This window comes from Diceros bicornis, chromosome 34 (assembly GCF_020826845.1).
Source record: "Diceros bicornis minor isolate mBicDic1 chromosome 34, mDicBic1.mat.cur, whole genome shotgun sequence".
Classification (NCBI taxonomy): Eukaryota; Metazoa; Chordata; class Mammalia; order Perissodactyla; family Rhinocerotidae; genus Diceros; species Diceros bicornis.
In genome coordinates, this window is record NC_080773.1 from 13,162,392 (window position 1) to 13,185,349 (window position 22,958).

Here is a 22,958-nt window from a genome sequence, read left to right on the forward strand (position 1 = left end):
GCAGCAGGTCTGCCACTAGGCTTGTTCCGGGGGTCTGATCTCTGACTGAGACCCCCAATAAAGTTACAAAAGGGCTTCCCCAAACATAGATTCTAGAGCCCAACGCCCTGCAATTTGTGCAGGGCGTTAAAGAGACAAAGGCTGCATCTGGCCCTCCTTCCTTTACTATGACCTGAATAAAGTGCAGTCATCTCAGATACTAGACTCGCTTTTTTTAAAATGGAGACTCTGTAAGGCATAAAGATTTCAAAAGAGCACCAAAACCAAGAATGATTAATGCCGGCGAGGATAGTTTAAAGGGCGGCTTCCCTCTGAACGCTGGTGGCAGTGGGAATTGGGTCCCTGTATTTGGCAATGTGCGTCCCCGGCCGTGGGGAGGCAGCAGAGGGCAGGTAGCGAGAGCCGTAGCCCGGGCCCCGCCCCATCAGCGTGTGCGACTTGGAGCAAATGAAGGTACTTCTCTAAGCCTCAGTTTCCTCCTCTGCAACGCAGGGATAATCGTAGCCTCCGTCGTTAAAATTACACGGCTTAGCATCATGCATGGTGCCTAGAAACGCTTGAAACGTGGGAACTGTTACTATTTTTAAATCTTAAAGATGTACATTTCCTTTGACCCAGCTGTTCCATTTGTAGTAATCTATTCCAAGGAAAGAATTCGACATGTGCACAAATATTTATCCGCTTGGATTTGGGGGGGGGAATTATTTATAATAGTAAAATATCACAGCTTAGATGTTCAACAAGAAAGGGTGTTTAAAAAATTAGAGTTTATTGACAAGATGGCATCTTATGCAGCCATTAAAATTAATGTTCGTGAAGAATACTTGATGACATGGAAAGATACGGTGATATTTATAATCTTGTTTTAAAAAGATACAAAGTTCTTTATAAATGTGTCTCCGATTCTGTTAAAAAAAAAAAGTAGGTAAATGTACAGAAAAAAATTACCCATCATGTGATCATTCATTCATTTGCTTCCACAGGCATTAATTAAATGCCTACTATGTGCCAGACACTGTGCAGGGTCAGAGGGGACGCACTAAATATTTAAGGATGTCTCTGAGGGGGTGGAGTTACGACTCATCAACCATCCATTCAACAGATGTTTGTTAAGCATCTATATGCCGAGTGTGCCAGGACACTGGGCATGCGCAGTGAACAAAACAGGCGTAAGTCCACCGCGGAGGTGACACTCTGGCGGGGAGAGAACCAAAACCAACACCACAATTAGCTAGTTATCTAGTCTGTTAGAAGGTGATCTGAGCAACTGAAAATAAGAAAAAGCAGACCAGGGAAGGGGTTTAGTCGCCGGTGAGAGGGATGTGTGCTGCTTTAGTCAGGGTGGGCGGGCACAGTCCCGCTGATAAGGCGACGTTTGAGTAGTAAATGCCTGAAGGAGGGGAGGGAGGGAGCCGTGAGGATGCCTGGGGGAAGAGCCTATTCCAGACAGAAGGAACAGCCAATGCAAAGACCTTGAGGAGGGAGAGCCCTTGATATTTTTCTGGAAGAGCAAGATGGCTGGAGCCCAGTGAGTGAAATCACGGAAGATGTCCGAGTTTAGCAGTATATGGGTTTTTTTGGTATTTTCCAATTTTTTTGACAAATTACTTTTTAAAAACTTACAAAAAAGATGAAGATTAAATAGGGTCTTGGTTCCGGGTCAAGTTCCCGGACGCAGAGAGACCGTATTTCAAAACTCATTATCTACTTCCGGTGACCCTGAACCAGGTAGTTCGCCTCTCTGAGCCTCAGTTTCTTTATCTGAAAAATGGGTATTAATACACTAGGGTTATGGTGAGTATTCAGGGAGACAATGCAAGTAAAGCACTTGGCCGGGTGTCTGGCACACCGTTAAGTGCTTAAGAACTGTTTCTGGCCATCATTACCCATTTATCGCCTTCCACCCCCCAACTCCTTTTGGGGGAAGGTGGGAAAGATTGTTACAAGACGATGGTTATTTCCCCTTTAAGAACCCCACTGGGCCGGGAGCCAGCCTCCCTGCACCCTTTCCAAATTTTCCAATCCCGGCTTGGCATTTTCCGCCCCGAGGTCGCTGATTGGACCCTCTGCACCAATCAGAGGCTGGAGCGGGCGCTCCCGTGCGCCAAGCTCCGCCCCCGGACAGGGCCTGCCCCCTGCGCGGGCAGCCCCGTTGCTATGGGGACTGGTGGGCGGCGAGGGGGGAAAGCCCCGGATGTTCGTTGGGGATTCAACATGGCGGCGGCAGTGGCCGCGGTGGCGGCGGCGCCAGAGAGCTGAGGGCGGCGCGAGGGCGCCGAGTTCCGGGCCGAGCAGCGAGGCCGCGAGCGACTGCGGCGCCGAGCCGGTAGGATAAGCGGTCCGGCCGGGGGCTTGCGGTGCGCCGGGCTATGGCGGTGGGAGAGCTTTCACGCAAGTCGGGGGCGGGGCCGCTCGGGTCAAAGTTCACTCGTGGAGGGAAGGGTCGCGTCCGAGGGGTCGGCGGTCAACGCTGGGGAGGAGGGAGGTGTAGAGGAAGTCAGAGGTCAAACTCGCGGAGGGGGTGTGGCGAAGGGGAGCGCAGAGTTCGAAATTTGAAGTTGGGGTGCGTTCGAGGGGGTCACGACGAGTGTCTAGAAAGGGGGGTCAAAATTAATAATTTGAGGGCAGGGTGCGCCTACGAGGGTCAGAGGACACAGCCATTGGGGGCGGCGGGTTGGAGGTTGAAGGCAGCAGCCAGCGGAGCAGGTGAATGAGACTTAGGTTGGGGGGCATCTTTTATGGGATCAGCGGTGGGGCGTGGCCAGGGGGCCAGAGATTAGAATCTGATGGCCGGACGGATGATGCTCCCCGAGGTCAGAAGTTAGGACCCAAGTGGGACATGTTGATGGGGCAGGGGGCACTTACTATGTGTCAGGCCTTGTTTTACACGTTTTATGTATATTTAATCCTGACCACAGCTCTGTGGGGTCGGTGCCATTGTTAAGAGGCACAGTGATGTGCCCAGGGTCACCTCATGAGTAAGTTGTGCAGCTGGGATTTGAACTCGGGAGTTCTGGGCCCAGAGTTCTGTGCTCTGCTGCCTTGCAAGTAATCATAATGTTAGTTAATATTTAACGAGGGCTGACTCTGTGCTCAGCGCCCTGTGTGCCTGGTCTTATCATCCCACAATCTTGTGAAGTGGGTGCTAGACAGACCCACTTTACAGACAGAAAAAGGGAGGCTCAGAGAGCGTCTGCTGAGTGACAGAGGCAGGGCCCAAGCTGGCTCTGGGTAGTTCCAGGGCTCCTGCCCCTGGTCGCCACATTGTGGATCGCGGAGGTCTGTTCCTGGAAGCAGGGGGCCGGGCAAGGCGGGGCCACTCCCTGGGCAGGAGCGGATTGTCTGTTTGGCCTCGGTGGAAGGGAGTGATCTGGGAGGAGAGGTTCCCACGGGCCTATGGGATGGGGTGTTTGTGGGTGGCCCAGAGTCCAAGGGAGTCTGACGGGCTTCTGGCCGGGGAGGGCGTCCTTGGGTGGTACCCTGTACAAAGTTGGGTGTTGTCTGTACTTGAAACCCCAAGCTCTCATCGTGGGCCTCAGTCGCTCCCACCTATTCCTGCTGCTCTCCCCGTCCTTCCCGGCGGCCCAGCCACGCTGGCCTGTTTGCTGTTCTCAACACTGTAGGTTTACGCCTCTGTGCAGGTCTTCGACCTTCCTGCTCCCTCTGCCTGGAATCCTTTCCCCGCCCTGCCCCCTCTCGCTCTCGCGGCTCTCACCCACAGCCCGACCAGGCCCACCCTAGCTCTCCGGCCCTCAGACACGCTTTATCTCGCTGTCTGGTTTTCTCCCAGTTGTTCACTCCGGCTTTCCCTTGGTTAGCAGGGCACAGTGTGTTGTCTGCTCCCCTGCTAGAATGCGGGCCCCTCGCGGGCAGGAATTTCTCCCTGTTCCTTCCCTGAATCCCCACCTCTCGCACTGCCTGGCCGACATTTGAGTTGGTTGGTGGGGGTGGAATGTGGGGCCCTGTGCTGGCTTTTGGGACAGCAGTGGACAGGACACACAGATCCCCTGGCCTCTGCCGGCTTCGGTGTCCCTTGGTGGGAGCAGACTGGAACCAGACCCCCAGCCGGTGTACATGGCTCCATCTCTGCCCCGTGGGTGCCCGGCCTGGGAGGGGCGTGGAGCAGGGAGCGATGTGTAGCTGCCCTGTGTCTGTGGAGCTGTGAGCAGTGCTGGGGGTGGTTCAGAGAGGGATGCTGGAGCAAGGATGCCTGGTTCACACCCAGCCCCATCACTCACAGGCTGTGTGACCATGGGCAAGTCGCTTAACTGTTCTGCGCCTCAGTTTCCTCCTCTGCAAAATGGGAATAATGATAGTGACCGCCTTATAGAATTGCTGTGGGAATGCGCAGTGTCTAGGGCTTGGCCTAAGGCCTGGCACCCAGTAGGTGCTGTGTAAGCACTAGTCTTGATGCTGCAGCTGCTACTGCTGCCTAGGGAGGGCCGCCGAGATGCCGGAGGGGCCTCTTTCCCCTGCCTCCTGGCTTTCTGCAGCAGCCACCTCACCCCACCTGGCTCTGGCAGGGTCACTGAGTGGGCACAGTGCCAGGCAGCCCCGTGAGGCCTGCCCGGCCTCGTGGCGCCAGCTGCCTCCAGCATCTCGGGGCCGGGCACAGATAAGGGGGAAGACGGCTTTGTCACGGGAGGCCCACATTCAGGTTCCTGCCCCGTCACTTACCAGCCGTGCAACCTTGGGCTGCATTTCTCATCTGCCAACTTTGTTCCTGATGATACATTTTAGACGAGTGACAAAAGTAGAGCTTTCATTGTCACACACGCCCACGCCTCCAGCGTCGGGCCTGGGACGGAACACACAGTGGATCCAGCTAAGGGCCCCCCTCGCGCCCCCTTCCCCTCCCCCCCCCCCGCCGCCGCCGCCAGCGGTGGCCACTGGCGGGGTTTGGTGTCCAGCGTTCCTCCGCAGGTTTGCATGCTTTTGCTGTCCTTCAACGTATTCAGACGATAGAGCAGTCGCTCTCGGCCCTGGCCGCACATCGCTGCCCCTCGCAGTCAGCTGGAGAGCTCGCAGAGATATTGTCGCCCGCACCCAGCATAGAGACTCTTCACTTGGCTTCACTTGGTCCAGGGCGGGGCCCGCATCAGTAGGCGGTGCTAATGGCCGGCCAGGCTGACTGGCACTGTTGTACAGTTTTACAGATCACGTAAATGGGATCACAGTAAAGAAAAAAGTTGCCTTTTCTGCTCAATTTTGGAGTTTGGGTATTTCTCCATGTGGATGTGTATAGGTCTGGGGCAGGTCAGTCATTTGCCTCCTGTGATTGTGCCACACAGCAGTTATCCGTTCACCTTTTGGTGGCCATTTAGGTGGTTTCCCATTGGGACTGGAACAAACAGTGCTGCAATGAACATTCTAGAATATGTTTCCTCGTGTGCTCTGGCAGAGTCTCTCTGGGACATATGCCTTGCAGTGGACATGCTGGACCTTCCCAGTTGCTCTCCTGAGCGGTTGTCCTAATGGCTTTGCTGCGGGGCTTGCGGGTGCCCTTCGCCCCACATCCTGCTCTGGGCAGATGTGTGGCCCCTGCTGAAACGATTTCCTCAGCCGTGAGGTGGTAGGTGTGTGGCCCCCCAGGCTGGTGGGGCATGGTGAGGAGATGGTTCACGGGATGGGCTTAGCTGGGGCCTGACACCCGCCAAGCCCCCACACCCAGAGGAGGAGGCAGGCTGGGGATGCTTCGACCTTTGCCCTCTAGGGCACCTGAGACGGGGACGGCAGCTTTGACCCAGCTCTCCTTGGGGGTCATCTCCCAGGGCTGACAGTTGGGAAAGGAAACTATACTGACTCGAGCCTCCTCAGGAGGGGGCAGGGAGGGAGAGGAAGTTTGGGAAGGGACGAGCAAGGCCTTGTCACACTTGTGTGTCTGACCAGTGGTCCCAGGGGCGACCAACGCAGCCCTGGCCCCGCCCTCATGGATTATAGTCCACTGAAGGAGACAGACCCGTCCCCAGATGGTGACAGCCCAGAGCAGTCAGGGCCAGCGTGGGGAAGCACAAGCAGAGGGGTCCGGGCTGGGATGGGGGAGGCGCGGGCTGTAGGAATCCAGAGGAGGCGCCTGACCCAGCCTGGGGGGTCAGCGAGGGCCTTCTGGGGAAGGAGACATCTGACTGATGAGAAAGAGTAAGCCAGGCCTAGAAAGGAGGTGGAAAGAATAGAACAGGTAGTGGGTACGGAAAGTGCAAAGGCCCTGAGGTCCGCATGAGCTTGGATGGTCAAGTACCATCCAGGAGGCCAGCCTGGCAGAGTGGGCCGTGAGGCGGGTTGGCGGGGAGGATGTGGCAGCTACAGCAGGGGCTGAGTGAGGACTGGAGATTTCGTTCTGTGTGGGCTGGGGAGTCATCGGAGCGCTGTGAACAACATCTGGTTTCCCTTTTATAAAGATTGCTCAGGCTGCCATGTGGGGACTAGATCATGAGGGGCCGCGGCAGGCAGACCCGTGGGGAGGCTGCTGTGATGTCCAGGCGGGAGGAGAGGGTGGACAGAACGAGGCGGCGGTGATGGAGGAGGAGGGTGCTGGCCCAGATCGTGAGTACTTTATCCGTATGAACTCATTTGATCCTCACAACAACCTGCGAGGTAGGTACTGTCATCAACCCTTTTAGAGATGGGAAAACCGAGACCCACAGAGGTGCGTGACGTGCCGAAGGTCGCACAGCAGGCCAGTGGCAGAGGCAGGACCCCAACTCCAGGCCTTCAGGCTCCAGTCACAGCCTGTCGTGGCTGCCCTGCCGTGATCTGCAAGTGGTCTTGATAAGACAAGGCCGCTTCCTGTCCACTTGGTTCTTACCCAGGCTCCTCTTCAGGTGGAAGCACCTCGGGGGCCTGTTCAGCCTGGGTAGTTTCTGGGCACCAGGTCCCCACCTCCCTCAGGGTCCCCCACATCGTCCTTCCCTTTCTTGTCCACTGCCTTGCCCCTCCTCGTCCTGCTGGCTGACGGTGAGCCAGACTTCCCGGCCAGACACCGGTTGGGGTGTCCCCAGCAGCTGTTTCTCCCATCACCGAGCCCGGCGGCTGCAGATGCTGCCAGCAGGAAACAAGGAAACAGCCTCCTTACAAGTCACGGCTGGGGAAGTGGGACCCTTCCCGCCCCAGCCACCCATCCGGGGCTGGCGCTTATTGTCTGACCGCTGCCTTGGCCCACAGGAAGGTGGAGGGGGGCTGAGGAGGGTCAGAAGTGGGGCTTTCCCAGGTCCCAGGGGAGCCAGCTATGGCAGATGCGACAGAAGCTGCCACTCACTGCAGCCTGTCTCCTGGGGCCTCTGGTCCTGCCCTGACCCTCCCTGGGATGCAAGGTCATCTGCCACCGTCCTTGGGGGCAATGGCAGCTTCCCTGCCAGGGCCACACAGTCCACACACGTCCCTGTCCCCCAGCAGGGACCCCTGGGGAAGAGCGGAGCCTCCCTGGCCTCACGTTCTTCAGCTGTTATGGGCTGTCAGGAGGGTTGGAGGGGATTGTGCTGGAAAGCGCTTAGCACGTTGCCTGGCACACACGCTCGTGGTAGGTGTCCCCTCTGGCAGAGCCTCCTCCTCGCCTGCTTCCAGCCTCGAGTGATGCTGCGCTAACCCCAGCTCCTGCGTGCCAGGCGCCCGATCTGTGCCTCCTGGGCGTCCTCGCAGTAGCTCTGCCCCGAGACCTTGAGGAGGCTCAGTAACCTCGCGTCTCTTGTCTTGCATTCGAATTCTAAGAAGGCACAATTTCACTCCCTGCGCATGTGTTCCCTATTCCCCTAAATAATCACTGAAAAGCGCGCCCAGTGCAGCAGGGTCGCCAGTGATGAGCAAGTCTCCCCACCCCGCTGTCGGGCCCTTCCCAGAGCAGCCATTGTGCCAGTTTCTTTTCCTTCTGCGATATTTGTTCCTGCAGTTTCTCCCCCTCCTCTTTTTGTCAAATGGAGCCGACTTCCCCTGTTTGTATTCTGGCCTGCCCCTGCATTTTCACTCCCAGATGCCGGCTCAGGACCGAGGGTGCTTCCTCGTAACGTGCCGTGGCATGCACGTGGCCCCGCCATGGCCATCCGGGCCCTTCCAGTCTATCCCTCCTCCAAACAGGGCTGTGCACACTGGGGACATCTCTGGAGGGGGGCTCGGGGCTCTGAGATGTGTGCCCTGCCCGAGAGCGTGCGCCTCTTTACACCCGCACCCCCATGTCTGATGGCACCCCGGTTTCCTCGCGTGCTGGCCGCGTGGACAGGCTGCTATCTGACGCTTCGACCTTTGTCTGTCAGATGGGTGCCAAATGGCCCTCACTGTGGCCCTGATTTTAGTATGAGTGAAGTGGAGCGTCTTTGTGCTTGTTGAAAGCCATCTGGGCCTCCTTTTCTGAGAGCTGTCTATTCATGATATTTTTACTTTTCCTGAGAAGGGGAGACTGAGGCACAGGCTGGAAATGCCACAGCAAGTAAGTGGCAGATCCAGGACTCGAACCCAGGCCCACTTGGCTCCATGCTGGGGCTCTTAACCTGTGGGCCGCAGTGGAGGCTGAGGGCACGGGCTCTGGAGCCAGCTTGGCCACTGCTGGCTGTGTGAGCCCAGACAAGTCACTTCATCTCTCTGTGCCTGGGTGTCCTCATCTGTGAAGTGGGGGCGATAATGGTGCCTCCTCTTGGGGTGGTGTTGAGGATATAAACGCGTGGTGAGTGCTCCAACACTGTGAGCCGCCGGTGCTGGTCCTCAGAGGATTACTCTGCTCTGAGTGCTCTCTGTGAACTGACTGGATCCCCCCAGACCCCCAGGGTGTGGCTGTTACTATTATTCCCCATTCTTAGGGGAGGAAACTGAGAGCCTGGGAGACTTGCCTGGAGTCACAGAGCCAGCAGGGCTGGGATTCGGCCCCAGGCGGCGGCTGCCAGTCTGGCTCCTAACCACCATGGCACCCTGCCTGCCTCCCCAGGCCCCTCTGCTGTGTCTTCATTGCAGGCAGGCGGCACAGCTTTGGAGGGGAGCACCTTGACAGGTGGGGGGCTCTGCGAGGGTCCCCCATGGAGCACCTCCCTGCTTCCCCTGCCAGGTGCCAGGCTGGCCCTGGAAGCTCCTGATAAAGCGGCATTGTGCTGCGGTTTCGGCAGCTTCCCCAGGCTAGTTTCAGCCACGCCCGCACAACGGGAAGCGCCTGCCCTCCTGGGCCTCCCCCCCCCCCCCCCCCCCCCGCCCTCCTGCGCTCCCCTCCACGGCCAGTGCTGCGAATGGGGAGAAGGGAGGACATTGCGGGAGGGCAGGGCTCTTCCCTAGATGGTCCCCCACCTAAGGACCCCCCTAGGCAGTCCTGTCCCCTCTCTCCCTAGGGACCCCTCCTCTGCTGCCCACAGCGGTTTCCCGGCCCCGTCCTCCCTTCCCCCACGTCTTCCACAGCAGCCTGGCCCCAGATTATTTGACTCTGAAATGCCGTGTGTGCGCGTGTGTGTGTGTGTGTGTGTGTGTGATGTATATATATATATATTCATGTGCATTTATAATTCCACTTCCTTGTAAACCTTTAATGATCGGGAAGTTTAATGTGCCTACAGAAAGTGCCAAGTGTGCGTGTCAGTAGAGCCGATGATTGTGAGTGCACGGATGCTTCACCACACTCAGGTGAGGACAGAGGACCAGCACCCTAGATGCCCCCCATCGCCCTCCTGATCACGACCCCAGTAGCGATCACTCCCTTGACCTTGGGGGTCACCATATCCCTGCTTTTCCGGAGAGTTTACCAGGTGCGCATCCCTGAATTGTGGGACTCCGCCTCTCCTGCTTCTGCACTTCACATCTGTGGAGCCCCTGGCGTGTCCCCACGTGTCTGCCCTCTCTCATCCCTAGTCTGCGGGCTCCCTCCCTGTGGGCGCTCGCGTAGCTCTCCGTTCGCCCTCAGTGCTGGCTGGTGTTCTGTTGTGTGAACAAACTACAACTTAGTTCTCCGTCTCCTGCTGGGCGTGTGTGAGTGTCCTCTTTGAAGCGTCCACTGGGCGTGTGTGCACGCACTGCTGCGGGGCACACATCCAGTGCGTTGTTCGGTCAGAGGGTCGGATGTTCCTCACCTCCAGCGGACGCTGTAGACACTGCCGCGCAGCCTCCCGGCGTGGCGCACCTGTGTCCATGCCTAGCAGCTGCCCCGCATCCTCACCAGCACTTGGTCTGGCAGACTTTTTAATTGACCTTGGAGCATTTTATAATCTGTTCTGTAAAAGTAGCGCGTGCCTGTTGTCATGGAGACGAGACCCCTGTTGCTTTCTCCTCTCCGCGTTCCTGTCCACACCGGCTCTTAGCCATCCACCAGTGGGAGTCCGGGGCTCATGCTGTGATCAGCCCTGTGCTGGGGCTGTGGGACCCAGAGGTGAGCGCAGCGGGCGGCCCTCTCCGAGCTCAGTCTGGGGGACACAGGCCTCGACCAGAGAGCCACACGGAGACAGGTGAAATAGGCCAGACTCCCGAGCCCCCATCTTCCCCTGGTGACCCTGTCTCGTTGACGGCACCCCATCCATCCTCTCCATCGTCTCTCCACTCGTCTTCTTCCTCTGTATCTGTGATGTCGGGAGAGCCTGTTGCTCTGCCTTCAGAAAAGAACCTGGCGCCTCCCACTCTTCCTCCTCGTCACCCTAGTTCAGGCCACCCTCATCTCCTGCCTGGACCATTTTGGCAGCCTCCTACTCTCCCCTCCCCCACTGCCCCCCCACAGTCTGCCCCCACATGAAGCCAGAGGGAGCCTGGTCCAGATCGCATCCCTGCCCACTGTGGACCCTCCCGTGGCCTCATCTCTCTCAGGAAAAGCCTCCAAGGCCTCACAAGATCCTGGCCGGCTTTCCTGGCAGCCTTCACTTCTCCCCTGCGGCACTGTTCTGGAACATTCCAAGCTGGGTCCTGCCTCAGGGCCTTTGTTCATGCTGCTCCCTCTGTGACCTGTCGCTTTCTCTTCCTACCTTCCCCTGCTTGAATTTTTTTGTAGCCTCATCATTGGTACTTACATTACATCGTGATTTATTGTCCTCCGCACCCGCCACAACTTGGCTTCATAGTGGTGGGGGGCTCACTGTGTCCCTTGCTAGATCCTCAGCTTGCTGTCTGTTAGTCACTCAATAAACGCTGGTGGACTGGGTGAATGAATGAACGAATGGGCCGTAATAAGCCGTGAGTGTCGTTGCCAGAGCGTGTGACGGGGGCTCTGCTCTGGGTGAGCAGTACAGGGCAGGCTTTCCAGAGGAGGAAGTGCCGCTTGCGGGGTGGGCAGAGTTAGCTACGGGAGGAGGCGGGCACGGGTGCTCGTGGCTGAGGGAGCTGCCTGTGCACAGGTCCCACGCGGGAGGGCGCGACGGCCTTTGAGGAACTGAGGGGAGACGGACACCAGTGTCCGTTCTCCGGTGGATCTGGGTTGGAGTCATGACAGCCCCTTGGGCCTCTGCATGTCATTTTCTTCTTCTCTAGAATTGAGGCAGCTTGGGGTGTTCTGGGGCCCCTCTGAGGTTCTGCTCCTAACAGACTTTTCCCGGGGCCTGCCATATAAATGTGAATGTGGTTGTTTTAGTTCTTCTCCCACAAATACTCTGGAGTGCTGGTCCGTCGTGGCCTGCGTGGACATCGTGGTGGGTGGATAAGCAGACCCGGTTGCTCCCCATCTGGAGCCTGTCTCGTGACTCTCAGCCTTCTGGGGCACCCCGCCTGGAGGCGGGAGAAGGCCTGCTGTGACCTTGGGCCTGGGGAGTCCTTATTCCCTCGGCTGATTAACAGGGAAACTAAGGGAGGGTTTGCGCCTGCCTGGCCCAGTTCCTGCGAGGCCCTCCCCTGGTCCTGCCCAGTCCTTCTGGAATCCCAGGGGGTGGCCATGCCCACTCAACCCATTTCACAGAGGAGGGGCGGTGCTCTTTTGCATGTCCCGGGGGGCCAGTCAGGTGGAGCCGCATTTCACCTGTTTCTCCAACATCTGAACAGTATCCAGCTCCGCTCCTGTGAAGAGCCCACTCAGGTCACTTCCCTTTTTTCCATTGGGCGGCCTGCATTTTTATTTTTGCTTCTTTGAGTTAAATCCTAGATTGTTTGTATCTGAGATGATACCCTATCTCCTCCCAATCTGCGGCTTCCCTTTTCACTTTTTCTTGTGTCTTTTGATGAACAGAAGCACTTCATTTCAGCGTAGTCACATTTATCGCTCATTTCCTGTATAGTTTTATAGTTCTGCTCCTCTCATTGGGTCTTGATTTGTTCTGGAATTGTGTGTGTATGATGTGAGGTGGGCATCCACTCTCATGTTTTCCGCCGGGGCCCCCAATCACCCAAATACCATTTCTTAAATCAAACTGGCTTCTCTGCCTGCCACCGTTATCTAAGTCCCGTCTCTGCGTAAGCGGGTCTGTTCCTGGGTGCTGTCTTCCTTTCTCTCTCTCTCTGTTGATTCTCGCATCAGCACCACACGGTCCGAATGTCTGTAGTTTATAATAAGTCTTGATCATGGGCTGAACACACCCTCCCACTTGTTCTTCTTAAAAGTGTCGGCCATGCTTGGCTTTTTGTAATTCCACTTAAATGTTAGAGAAGCCTCTGTCACCATGCGGCCACGGCATTGGGTCTCCCAGTCCATGAACGTGGCGTGTCTCTCCCTTTATTCATGTCTCCTCTGATGGCTCTCAGGAAAGTGTCCTACTTGCCAGCAGGGGCCTTGCCCACCTCTTGCTGGATTTGTTCCTCGGTCCTTCGTGATGTGGCAGGAAGCCTGTGCCCCCCACCACGAGGCGCCTTGCTCCCTGGGTTTGGCCTGGCGGGGTGAGGCTCAGCGCAGCAGCAGCAGGGCCCACCCCCCCATTCCCTGCTTCCTCTCTGGCACTGCCCTGGGCCTTGGCTTGGGGCGGGCAGGGCGCCTGGAGAGGAGGTTGTAATTTTCCTGAATGATTTCAAGGGCTAATTAAAGGTTTTCCTTGACTAATCAGCTCACGGTTTAATTATCAGGGCAGAGGCTCAGGGATGCGGGAAGCAGCTCTGGTGAGGTCTCTCCTTACAGCGTGGCAGGAAGGAGCCAGGGCCCAGCCCTTCCCCGTGGGGGTGACAGGATCTGGGGGTACCTCGGCCCCCGCAGTGGGCCAGCTGGGGCTCTCCATCCCTGTGGGAGAACAGAGGTGGAGGGCAGCAGATGCGGTTGAGGTCAGAGTGGGTCCCTTCCCTGCTTTTGAAATCTTGCGTGGCTCCCACTGCCCAGGGAGGGGCCGGGACCCTGTGCCTCCTGGTCCAGGCCTGCCCCCTCTGCTTGCCTGCTGCCCTGCAGCCCTGCTGGCCTTTGTGTAGTGCTCCCACTTCATGTGTTCTTTGGCGCTTGGCCTGAAGGTCACTGCCTCTGGGAAACCTTCTTAGGCCCCCCACCCCCCACCCGCCAGAGCAGGTCCAGAGCGGGTGATAAGTGCTGCCCACCCCTTGCCGGCTGTCAGGATCACTCGTCACCACTGATAAGTGCTTCATGAGGGGGACACCTGGGCTGCGCCCTGTGGTCCAGCATTTGAGTTGGGGGGGACCCAAGAGGAGAAGGGGTTCAGACCCAGAGAACTGAGTGATGGCTGAGGCCTTCCCAGAGGAGGCGGCTGTCTGGACCACACAGAGAATGGGCTCCTGGGAGCTTGTGAAGGGGGAGGGGACCGGAGCTGGCCGTGCCAGGCCTGGCTTCATTCCTCGCATTCCTCAGCAGGCCCCAGACTCCCAGTGGCCCAAGGTGGGGGAGGGTGGACAGGCCAAGAGGGGCCTCCTGGGCACTGCCCTGCCCTCTCCGCCCCACCCCTCCCTCGCCCTCCCCCTGCCTTATCAGTCTGTCTCACTTTACACCCCCTCCCCCAGGACTCAGGGGTGGGGGACACCCCCCATCCCGTGCTCACCCCTGGCTGCACAGTAGAGTCACCTGGTGGGGGCGTCCATGCAGGGGCCCAAGCCAGACCTTTGAGTCCGAATATCTGGCTCTAGGGCCTGACATTGGGTTTTTTTTTTAACTCCCTGGCTGACTTGAGTGGGATTCTGAGCTGGGACGAAAGCTACTGGCCTACAGAAACGATGGCAAACGTACTCGCTGTTGTGATGTTCAGGGCACTGTTCTAGGCTTCTGACATGGCAGGATTAAGTCATGTCACCCCACAGCCACACTTACTCTGGGAAGATGTGACTAGTGTTCCCATGTTACAGACGAGGCAGCCGAGGCCCGGGGAAGGCCCCTGTCTGGGTGGCTCTCTGTCTGTCTCCCCACCTCCACGCTGCTCCTCTCTTTCTCTCCGTGTCTCTGCCTCTTGTCTCTCTCCCTCCTTCCCTGGCAGGAGCTTCCCAGGCCTCCCTGTTTAGAGCCAGGATCCCACGAAGCCACAGAGGGGAGACGGTTTCTATAGGCCCAGGACAAGGATGGGCAGGATGCTTCTGGCCCCCAGTGTGGGGGGAACGTGGGGGGCACACATCCCACTGACGGTCGAGGGTACTGGACCGACTCTGCAACCTTGCAGGGAGCGCTATCCAGGGGGCCAGACCCTGACAGATCCTGTGACCCCAGACCCCTCCGTGGCCCAAGAATCTGGTGGTGACATCTGTTGCCAGTTACCATTCCAGGCTCCCGTGGGGTGGCTGAAACTTCATTTCAGCAGAAGTTTATTTTTTATTTTTATTTTTTTTTTTAGATTTATTTATTTATTTTACCCCCAAAGCCCCAGTAGATAGTTGTATGTCATAGCTGCACATCCTTCTAGTTGCTGTATGTGGAACGCGGCCTCAGCATGGCCAGAGAAGCGGTGCGTCAAGAAGCAGTGCGTCGGTGCACGCCCGGGATCCGAACCCCCAGCCGCCAGCAGTGGAGCGCACGCACTTAACCGCTAAGCCATGGGGCCGGCTCCTCAGCAGAAGTTTATACTAAGATGTGACGATTGCATTGCAGGACCCTTGATTGTTTGATGGGAATGAGGGGAACGAGAGTCCAGTGCTCCCGTGCATCCCCGCCCACTGAGGGCTCCCTGGCCTCCTCTCCCCACCCCTCCGGGTAAGGGCTGGGGTGCCCAGCTCCCCCTTGGGCCTCCCCCAGCTCCAGCAAAGCTTCGTCTGTGGCCTCGGGCTAGGCGCTGAGCCCCCCAGAGCTCTGTGCTGGTCCCCACATCTGGAGCAGGGGTAGAAGGGTTCTTGCTGGGAGGATGAAGTGAGTCAGCCTGCGTGTGATGCCCGGCGCAGGGCTGCCATCACCGTGTCATTAGTCATTAGGGTTACTGTTGCCGCGATTACGGGGATAGTTATTAGAGGCAGGGGTGTGCTTGGATTTAGTAATTCAGATTTACGGGGCGAGCGATCCATGATTCTTTGCTGTTATGATTAGCTCACATTTCCTTTTGTAAAAGGTTTAGAACCTTTGTATGATGGCAGTGTTCACACGTGCTCAGAAGGATGGTTGGATGCCCTCCCCATGTCCCTGTCCCTGGCTTCCGCAGGTACCAGCCACGACCAGGCTTTGTCATCTGAACCCTTCCCCCCCGCCCCCCAATGATTTCAAAGCAATTCCCCAGCGTCATATTCTTTTTTTTTTTTTTGTGAGGAAGATCAGCGCTGAGCTAACATCCATGCTAATCCTCCTCTTTTTGCTGAGGAAGACTGGCCCTGGGCTAACATCCATGCCCAACTTCGTCCACTTTATATGGGACACTGCCACAGCATGGCCTGACAAGCGGTGCCTTGGTGTGCACCCGGGATCCGAACCCAAGCCGCCAGCAGCAGAGCGTGTGCACTTAACCGCTAAGCCACGGGGCTGGCCACCCCAGCGTCATATTCTTTAGCCATAAATAGTTCAGATTTTTCTCCTATAGGAGATAAGGAGTCTTAAAAAAAAAACCCACAAACCATTGTCTCAGGAAGAAAGGAACCAGTAATTCCTTCATAGCCTCCCCTTTCCCTAGCTGTCTTATCATCCTTTTTCCAGTTTGCTTGTTTGATTTGGATCCAGACAGGGTCCCCGCTCTGCACGGGGTTGATAACGCTCAAGTCTTCTGTCGGCTGTCGGGTTCCCCGTCAGCTCTCCTGTGCTCGGGGTTTGGGTTGTTTATCTGTCAAAGACCCTGGCCCTCTGTCCTCTAGCTTTTCCAGTCTGGCTCTGGCAGATGCATCCTTGTGGTGTCATTTAACGTGTTCCTTTGTCCCCTGTGCTTCCTGGAAGTTGAGACTTAGGTCTAGAAGCTCAATTATGTTCAGGTTCAGTTTTTTTCATAGGTGGTGCTATATGTGAACATGATGTCAACGTTAGTGTCTGGGGGATTTTTTAAATAAATTTAATTTAATTAAAAAAAATAGAGGGTAGATTGGGAAAAAAATTGTTCAGTCGCTCCTAGGAAGGCTGGTACCCAGATGCAGCAGAAATGGAGCAGGAGGGACTTGCAGGACTGAGGCTTGGGAACCACTGGGGCCTGGGAGCAAAGGGCTGTGTTAGCCTCCAGCGAACCGTGTCCTAAGTGCACAGCTTTGGGCTCCTGCTTTGCTAGGACCGTAGGCCCCACCTGAGAGCCGTCCCCGACCCCCACCCCCATCCTCAACTCTGCCCGCTTCAGCCTGGCCTGGTGGTTAAGCTCTAGGGACAGAGCTGGACTCCTGCCCCGGCCCTGCCCTTGGCCAGCTGGGCCCCCCTGGGAGGCTTTCCCCGCCCTGCCTGCTTCCTGCTCGGTAATGCGGTGGGGGGGTGGACGGACTGCACGTCCCTTGGAGGGCTGGGGTCAGGACTCAGCGACCCGCAGGAGAGGGTGGGGTGCACGGCTGTGCTCTGGAGCTGCTGTTCTTCTGCATTCAGTCGACCTCTGACCTCAGCTGCTGCTCTCCCTGCCCGCCGGCCCTCACTCCCTGCCACGCTGACTCCTCGCACCTCCTGGAATGTCCCAGGCGGGCTCCAGGCCTTGGTGGAGTGGCCATTCGTCCCTAGATCCCCACGAGGTTCCCTCCCTTCCCACTGGTCTTGGTCAGATGCCACCTGCTCTGAGACCTCCCTGGCTGCTCTCTGTCCCCTCTCCCACTTGTCATATACTTCTTTGTTGACTTGCGTATCGTCTTGTCTCCCCCACTGGGATGTCAGTTCCAGGAAGGAGGGCCTGTCTTATTCACTGCTGTGTCCTAGAGCCTGGCACGCACAGAGTGTGTAATAATTGTTGAGTGTGTGAACGAATGAGAGAATGAACATAGTTAGGTGGCTGGACTTTGGCCTGCGTCCGACCTGCTGTGGAATCCTGGCTCTCATACACGCTGTGTGACCTTGGGCTGGCACCTCCCCTCTCTGAGCCTCACTTTCTTCCTCTGCAACGTGGGGGCATTCACAGCACACCGCTCACTGCCTTGTTTTGCACTGGCCTGATGCCCACACATAACCCTTTGTAGCTGGCCTCCATGCCATCCCGTGTGTCCAACGCAGGGCACAGATGAGCCAGCAGGGCTGGCCCTGCCGTGGGGACTCTCTACCAGATCACCTCCTTCCACTCTGTGTGGCTCGCTGTGGTGCCCCAGGCAGGGGCGCCGTGGGTGGGTATGTTCCCGCGGCCAGAAAGGCTCCCTGGAGGTGTGAGTCCCGCAGGACACGCGAGTGCCCGGGACGTGGAGAGACCCGCGCTCATGGCCGAGTCTAGGGGCTCTGGCGCTGGCCGCTTCCAGGCCTGGCTTCCTCTCAGGAAGCAGGCAGGGAGCTGCCAGGGGCCGCGGAGCACCGCTGCTCTGACTGCGCTCGCCCTTCCAGCCTTTGCACAGAGAAGGAGATTGTCTGCAGGCACACGCACGTCTAGAGGAAGCTTCCAGATGTCAGAACTGCTATCGCTGGTGTTTCCTGCACGGGAGTAAAGTATGACGTGCGCAGGAGAGTGCCTAAGACCTCCATGTTCAGTTTAATGAATAGTGATAAAGCAAACACCCACCAAACGACCGCGCAGATCAAGAAGACGGGCATTGCCGGCACCCGAAAAGCCCCCTCCTTCACTTTCTAGCCCTTTCTAGATAGTGCTCTTTCTAGCGTTATCAAATAACTTCAACCCTCTTTTTTAAATTATTGCCTCTTTTTTGGTGAATGATGGAAGATTTCACATGCCCGCAAGAGAATGGGGAATTGCCTGATAACGCCCTTGGGCCGGCTGTCCAGCTGAGAGAGAACGCGCCCTTGCATGGTGAGAGCCGGGGGGCCCTCCGCAGGTCCCCGGGGCTCTCTGCGGTCCCCCGTCGCTTCCCTGAATAGGATCCCGTGCTGTCACGGGTTTGTGAACTGCGTGAACAGTACCAGGCTGCCAGCTCTTGGCTGCAGCTCGCTCTCAATATTTCGCTCTCACGATTTCTGCAGGGGGAGAAATGAAGCCCCATGCTGAGAGGAATGCCCCTCAGTGTGGGTCAGAGGCCCCGCCCCCCACAACCAGATGAGAGCGGCCCTGCCCTGGTGGAGCCTCGGGGTGCTCCGCTCCTCTCGCCCCAGGCCCGCAGCCCCCTGCTCCAGCCGCGTTGAACCACTGCCTCAGGTGGAAGTGGGCGTTTCCTGTCTACGGAGGGCACTGCTGCCTTCCCAGGTCGCCAGGTGGGATTCAGTTATAGGCCCTTGACGTGTATGGGGCCCTCCCTGAGCCCCTGTAAGGTATGCAGGGGGCTCTGTACCATCCCAGTCTGTCTGTGCCACGGAGCAGCCTTCCCTGGAGAAGGGTGGGACCCCCGTTCACGTGGGAGTGCACTGGGGGCTGGGGGCAGGAGGGTCACTGCGCTTTCCCTGCCCCCTCTGCCCCGGCGCACTCCCTGAGGGCCCTGTTAGCCAGGCTTATCCAGCCTTTCATGGCGAGGCCCTCTGGGTGGAGATTGCTCTCCAAGGCTCTGAATCTGGCAGGCTGAGTTTGCCACCCGGCTCTGCTACCTGCTGGCTGGGTGACCTTGGGCACGGGGTGCTACTCCCCGCATCGGCCTCAGTTTCCCCATTTGTAAAATGGGGTTGTATAAAGGTTACTTCATCCATGTAACATACTCAAAGGAGAGCTGCACATGGAAGCCTCTTAGTGCTAGCTGTGAGTATTATTGCCCTTACTGCCATTCCCTCGTGCATTTTGTAGATTTTCACTGTGTACCTCCTCTGAGTCCAGCCCTGTGCAGGCTGATGCCTGGGACAGGCTGGTGACATGTCAGCCCGAGGCCCTGCCCTCATGGAACTTGTGGTCCAGTAAGGGAGACAGACACAACACCAGGCAGTGACAGCCCAGAGCGACTGTCGGGAAAGCACAGGCCAGATGTCACAGCTGTGGTGGGGGAAGCCCAGAGGTCTGTGGGAGGCCCTGGCTTCAGTCTAGGAAATCAGGGAAGGCTTCCTGGAAGAGGAGACATCTAAGCACTTGCAGGTGTAAGAAGTGACAGAGAGAGCCCCTGTACCCTTTACCCAGTCTCCCCATTGGTGACATCTTGCAAAACTATAGTTAGTACAAGACCGCAACCAGGATGTTGACATTGACATTGATACAGTCAAGATACAGAACATTCCATCACAAGGATCCCACCTGATGCCTTTTTATAGCCACTTCCCCTCCCTGGCCCATCCCTAACTCCTGGCAACCACTCATCTATCTGTTCCCCATTTTTATAATTCTGTCATTTCAAGAATGTTATGTAGATGGAATCATACCATGTGTGACTTTCTGGGGTTGGCTTTTTTCCACTCAGCATAATTCTCTGGATATTCATCCAGGTTGTTGCCAGTATCAATAGTTCATTCCTGGGGCCGGCCCCGTGGCTTAGCGGTTAAGTGCACGCGCTCCGCTGCTGGGGGCCCGGGTTCGGATCCCGGGCGCGCACCGATGCACCACTTCTCCGGCCATGCTGAGGCCGCGTCCCACGTACAGCAACTAGAAGGATGTGCAGCTATGACATACAACTATCTACTGGGGCTTTGGGGGAAAAATAAATAAATAAATAAATAAATATAAAAAATTAGTTCATTCCTTTTTATTGCTGAGTAGTATTCCATGTATATGTGCCACAGTTTGTTTAACCATTCACCACGTTGAAGGACATCTGGGTTGTTTCTACTTTTTGGCTGTTAGAAATAAAGCTGCCATAAACAGTCACATACAGGTTTCTGTGAGAAGATAAATTTCTGTTTGCCTGGGACAAATATCCAGAAGTGCAATTGCTTGTCAGTATGGCTGCTGCATGTTTAAAGAAACTGCCAAACTGCTTTCCAGAGTGGCTGGACCATTTTGCATTCCCCCAGCAGTGTATGAGAGATCCACTTTCTCTACATCCTCACCAGCATGTGGTGGTGTCACAATTTTTTGTTTTAGCTGTTCTAATAGGCGTGTAGTGATAACTCGGTGTGGCTTTAATTTGCGTTTCTCTAATGGCTAATGACGGTGACTCTCCTTTCGTGTGCCTGTCTGCCATCTGTGCATCCTCTTTGGCGAAATGTCATGTCTTCTGCCCATTTTCTAATTGGATTGTTTGATTTTTTTTACTGTTGCATTTTGAGAGTTCTTTATCTCTTTTAGAAAATAGTTCTTTGTCAGATATGCGGTTTGCAAATATTTTCTCCCAATCTGTAGCTTTTTATCCTCTTCACATGGACTTTTGCAGAGCAAAAGGTTTTAATTTTGTTGAGGTACAATATCAAATTTTCCTTTTATGAGTCGTGCTTTTGGTATCAAATCTAAGAACTCTGTGCCTAGCCCTAGATCCCAAAGATTTGTTTGTTTGTTTTCTAAAAGTTTTATAGTTTTACATTTTACATTTAAGCCTGTGATCTGTGTTATGAGTTAATGTTTGTGCAAAGTGAGGTTTAGATCAAGATGCATTTTTTTTGCATATGGGTGTCCGCTTGTTCCAGCACCATTTGTTGAAAATGCTGTCTCTCCTCTGTTGAATTTGCTTATGCTTCTTTGTCAAAAATAAATTGCCACAATGAGATACCACTTCACACCTACCAGGATGGCTGTTGTCAAAAAAATGGAAAATAACAAGTATTGGTGAGGAGGTAGAGAAATTGGAACCCTAGTACATTGCTGGTGGGAATGTAAAGTGGTGCAACCGCTGTGGAAAACAGTTTGGTAGTTTCTCAAAAGGTTAAATGTAGAACTGCCGTATGACCCAGCAATTCTGCTCCTAAGGGGACATCCAAAAGAATTGAAAGCAGAGACTTGAACAGATGTTTGCACATCAGTGTTCATAGTTGCATTATTCACGACAGCCAAAAGGTGGAAACAACCCATGTATCTGTCAACAGATGAATGGATAAGCAAACGTGTATATACACACAATGGAATATTATTCAGCCATAAAAAGGATGGAAATCTTGATATATGCTACAATATGGATGCACCTCGAAAACGTTATGCTTAGTGAAATAAGCCAGACATAGGAGAAATATTGTAAGATTCCACTGACGTGAGGCGCCTAGAATGGGCAAACTCATAGAGACCGGAAGTAAAGTGGAGGGTACCAGGGGCTGGGGGAGGGGGAATGGGGAGCTATGGTTGAATGGGTGCAGGGTGTTTTTTGGGAACGATGAGGGTACCAGGGGCTGGGGGAGGGGGAATGGGGAGCTATGGTTGAATGGGTGCAGGGTGTTTTTTGGGAATGATGAAAAAGTTTTGGGTATCAACAGTGATGGTGGTTACACATTGTATATGTATTCAGTGCCACTGAATTATACACTTTACAAATGGTAAAAATGATAAGTATTATATATATTTTACCACGAGGAAAAAATCGATGTTTTAAAAACCTGTTGGGTGTAGGCTGTGTTGGAGTCTCTGTTTTGTTCACTGATCCGTGTGTCTGTCCACACTGTCTCGATTGCTGTAGCCGTGTAGCAGGCCTGAACATCGGGGAGAGGGGGTCCTCCCACTTATCCATCTCTTTCAGAATTGAGCTGTTCTGGGGCCTGGCCCGGCATTGTGGGCTCCTCTTGGGCTCCTTGTGTGAAGACGGTGCTGCGTTTGCCTTGGCCCCAGCCTCGTCCTCAGCCCCCGTATCTGACTCATAACAAGTCATGCTTTTTCTGGGCAGACGTAGCTCCGGTCTGTCCTGCCCTCTCTGTGTCCGGCCATCCGGGGTGCCTTCATCGGTTCCTGGAGCAGTGCTCTGGTCTTGTCTCTTGTCCCCACACCCGCTCAGGCCCGCTTGTCCCGTCCTCCACAGACCAGGCAGCCAGAGGTACCTCTTCCACATGCAGGCCCGTCCTCATCTCCCCCGTCCCACCTCGGCTCCCCCGGCTCCCCCATGGCCTGGCTCCTGCCCCTGTCTGGCCTGGCTGCACCACACTCTCGTCCCTCCAGCCAGATTTCATTTGTGTGATCCTTGACTAGAAGCCCCAGAGGGCAGGGACCAGGCTGCACTGCCGCCCCAGCCTGGGTGCACGTGGTGGACAGGGAGTCGTGGATTGACAGAATCCGTGACGGTGGGAAGGAAGCTGCATGCCGCTTGAGCTGATGATGGGGGAGGAGCCGGTGGGGAGATGAGGCGGGAGAGGTGGGAAGAGCTTGGGGACCCTGCGGAGGAGGTGGCTTTAGCTGTGCTACCCCCAGTAGGGTTTCAGCAGGAAAGGGACATGGGTTTTGCAAAGGAATCCCCGACCCCACAGAAAAATAGGAAAGGCTTTGAAGAGACGCTTAGCAGAAAAGGAATTCTGATGGCTTTTATAAATATGAAAGGACGCACATCCTAAGTGGAAAAATGCCAGTGAAAACTAGGCTGAGAGTGAGGGGCCAGACTCCCCTGTCTGATGAGGGTCAGAGTGTGACCACACCCTGGGCTGGGAGGCCAAGGGGCTGCGGGTGGGGTGGCCCTCACTCGGGGCAGCTTGGCACTGCAGAGCTTTGCCCGCAATTCCACTTCGAGGCATTTGGCCACAGACGCGCTGGCACACCTGTGAAGTGACAGCTGCAAGAGCAAAAGGCTGGAACCACCGGCCTGGCCCCTGGGGACTGGCTCTGGCATCACGGCCCTTGCGCGCAGCTGCTGACGTAGCGAGGCCGCTTTGCAGAGATGCAGGCATGCAT

The 22,958-nt window shown here is 55.9% G+C and overlaps 1 protein-coding gene across 3 annotated transcripts in view; it reads left to right on the top strand.

Annotated features, from left to right (window-relative positions):
* The first annotated feature begins 2,212 nt into the window (after nt 1-2,212).
* PAK4 (p21 (RAC1) activated kinase 4) overlaps nt 2,213-22,958 on the top strand; it is a 45,089-nt gene continuing 24,343 nt past the window's right edge. For 2 of the 3 annotated variants that reach the window (XM_058529282.1, XM_058529283.1), the window contains exon 1: nt 2,213-2,326. The gene's annotated coding sequence lies outside the window, so the exon portion shown is untranslated. The remainder of the gene's footprint in view (nt 2,327-22,958) is intronic. The other variant, XM_058529288.1, reaches the window with a different exon arrangement.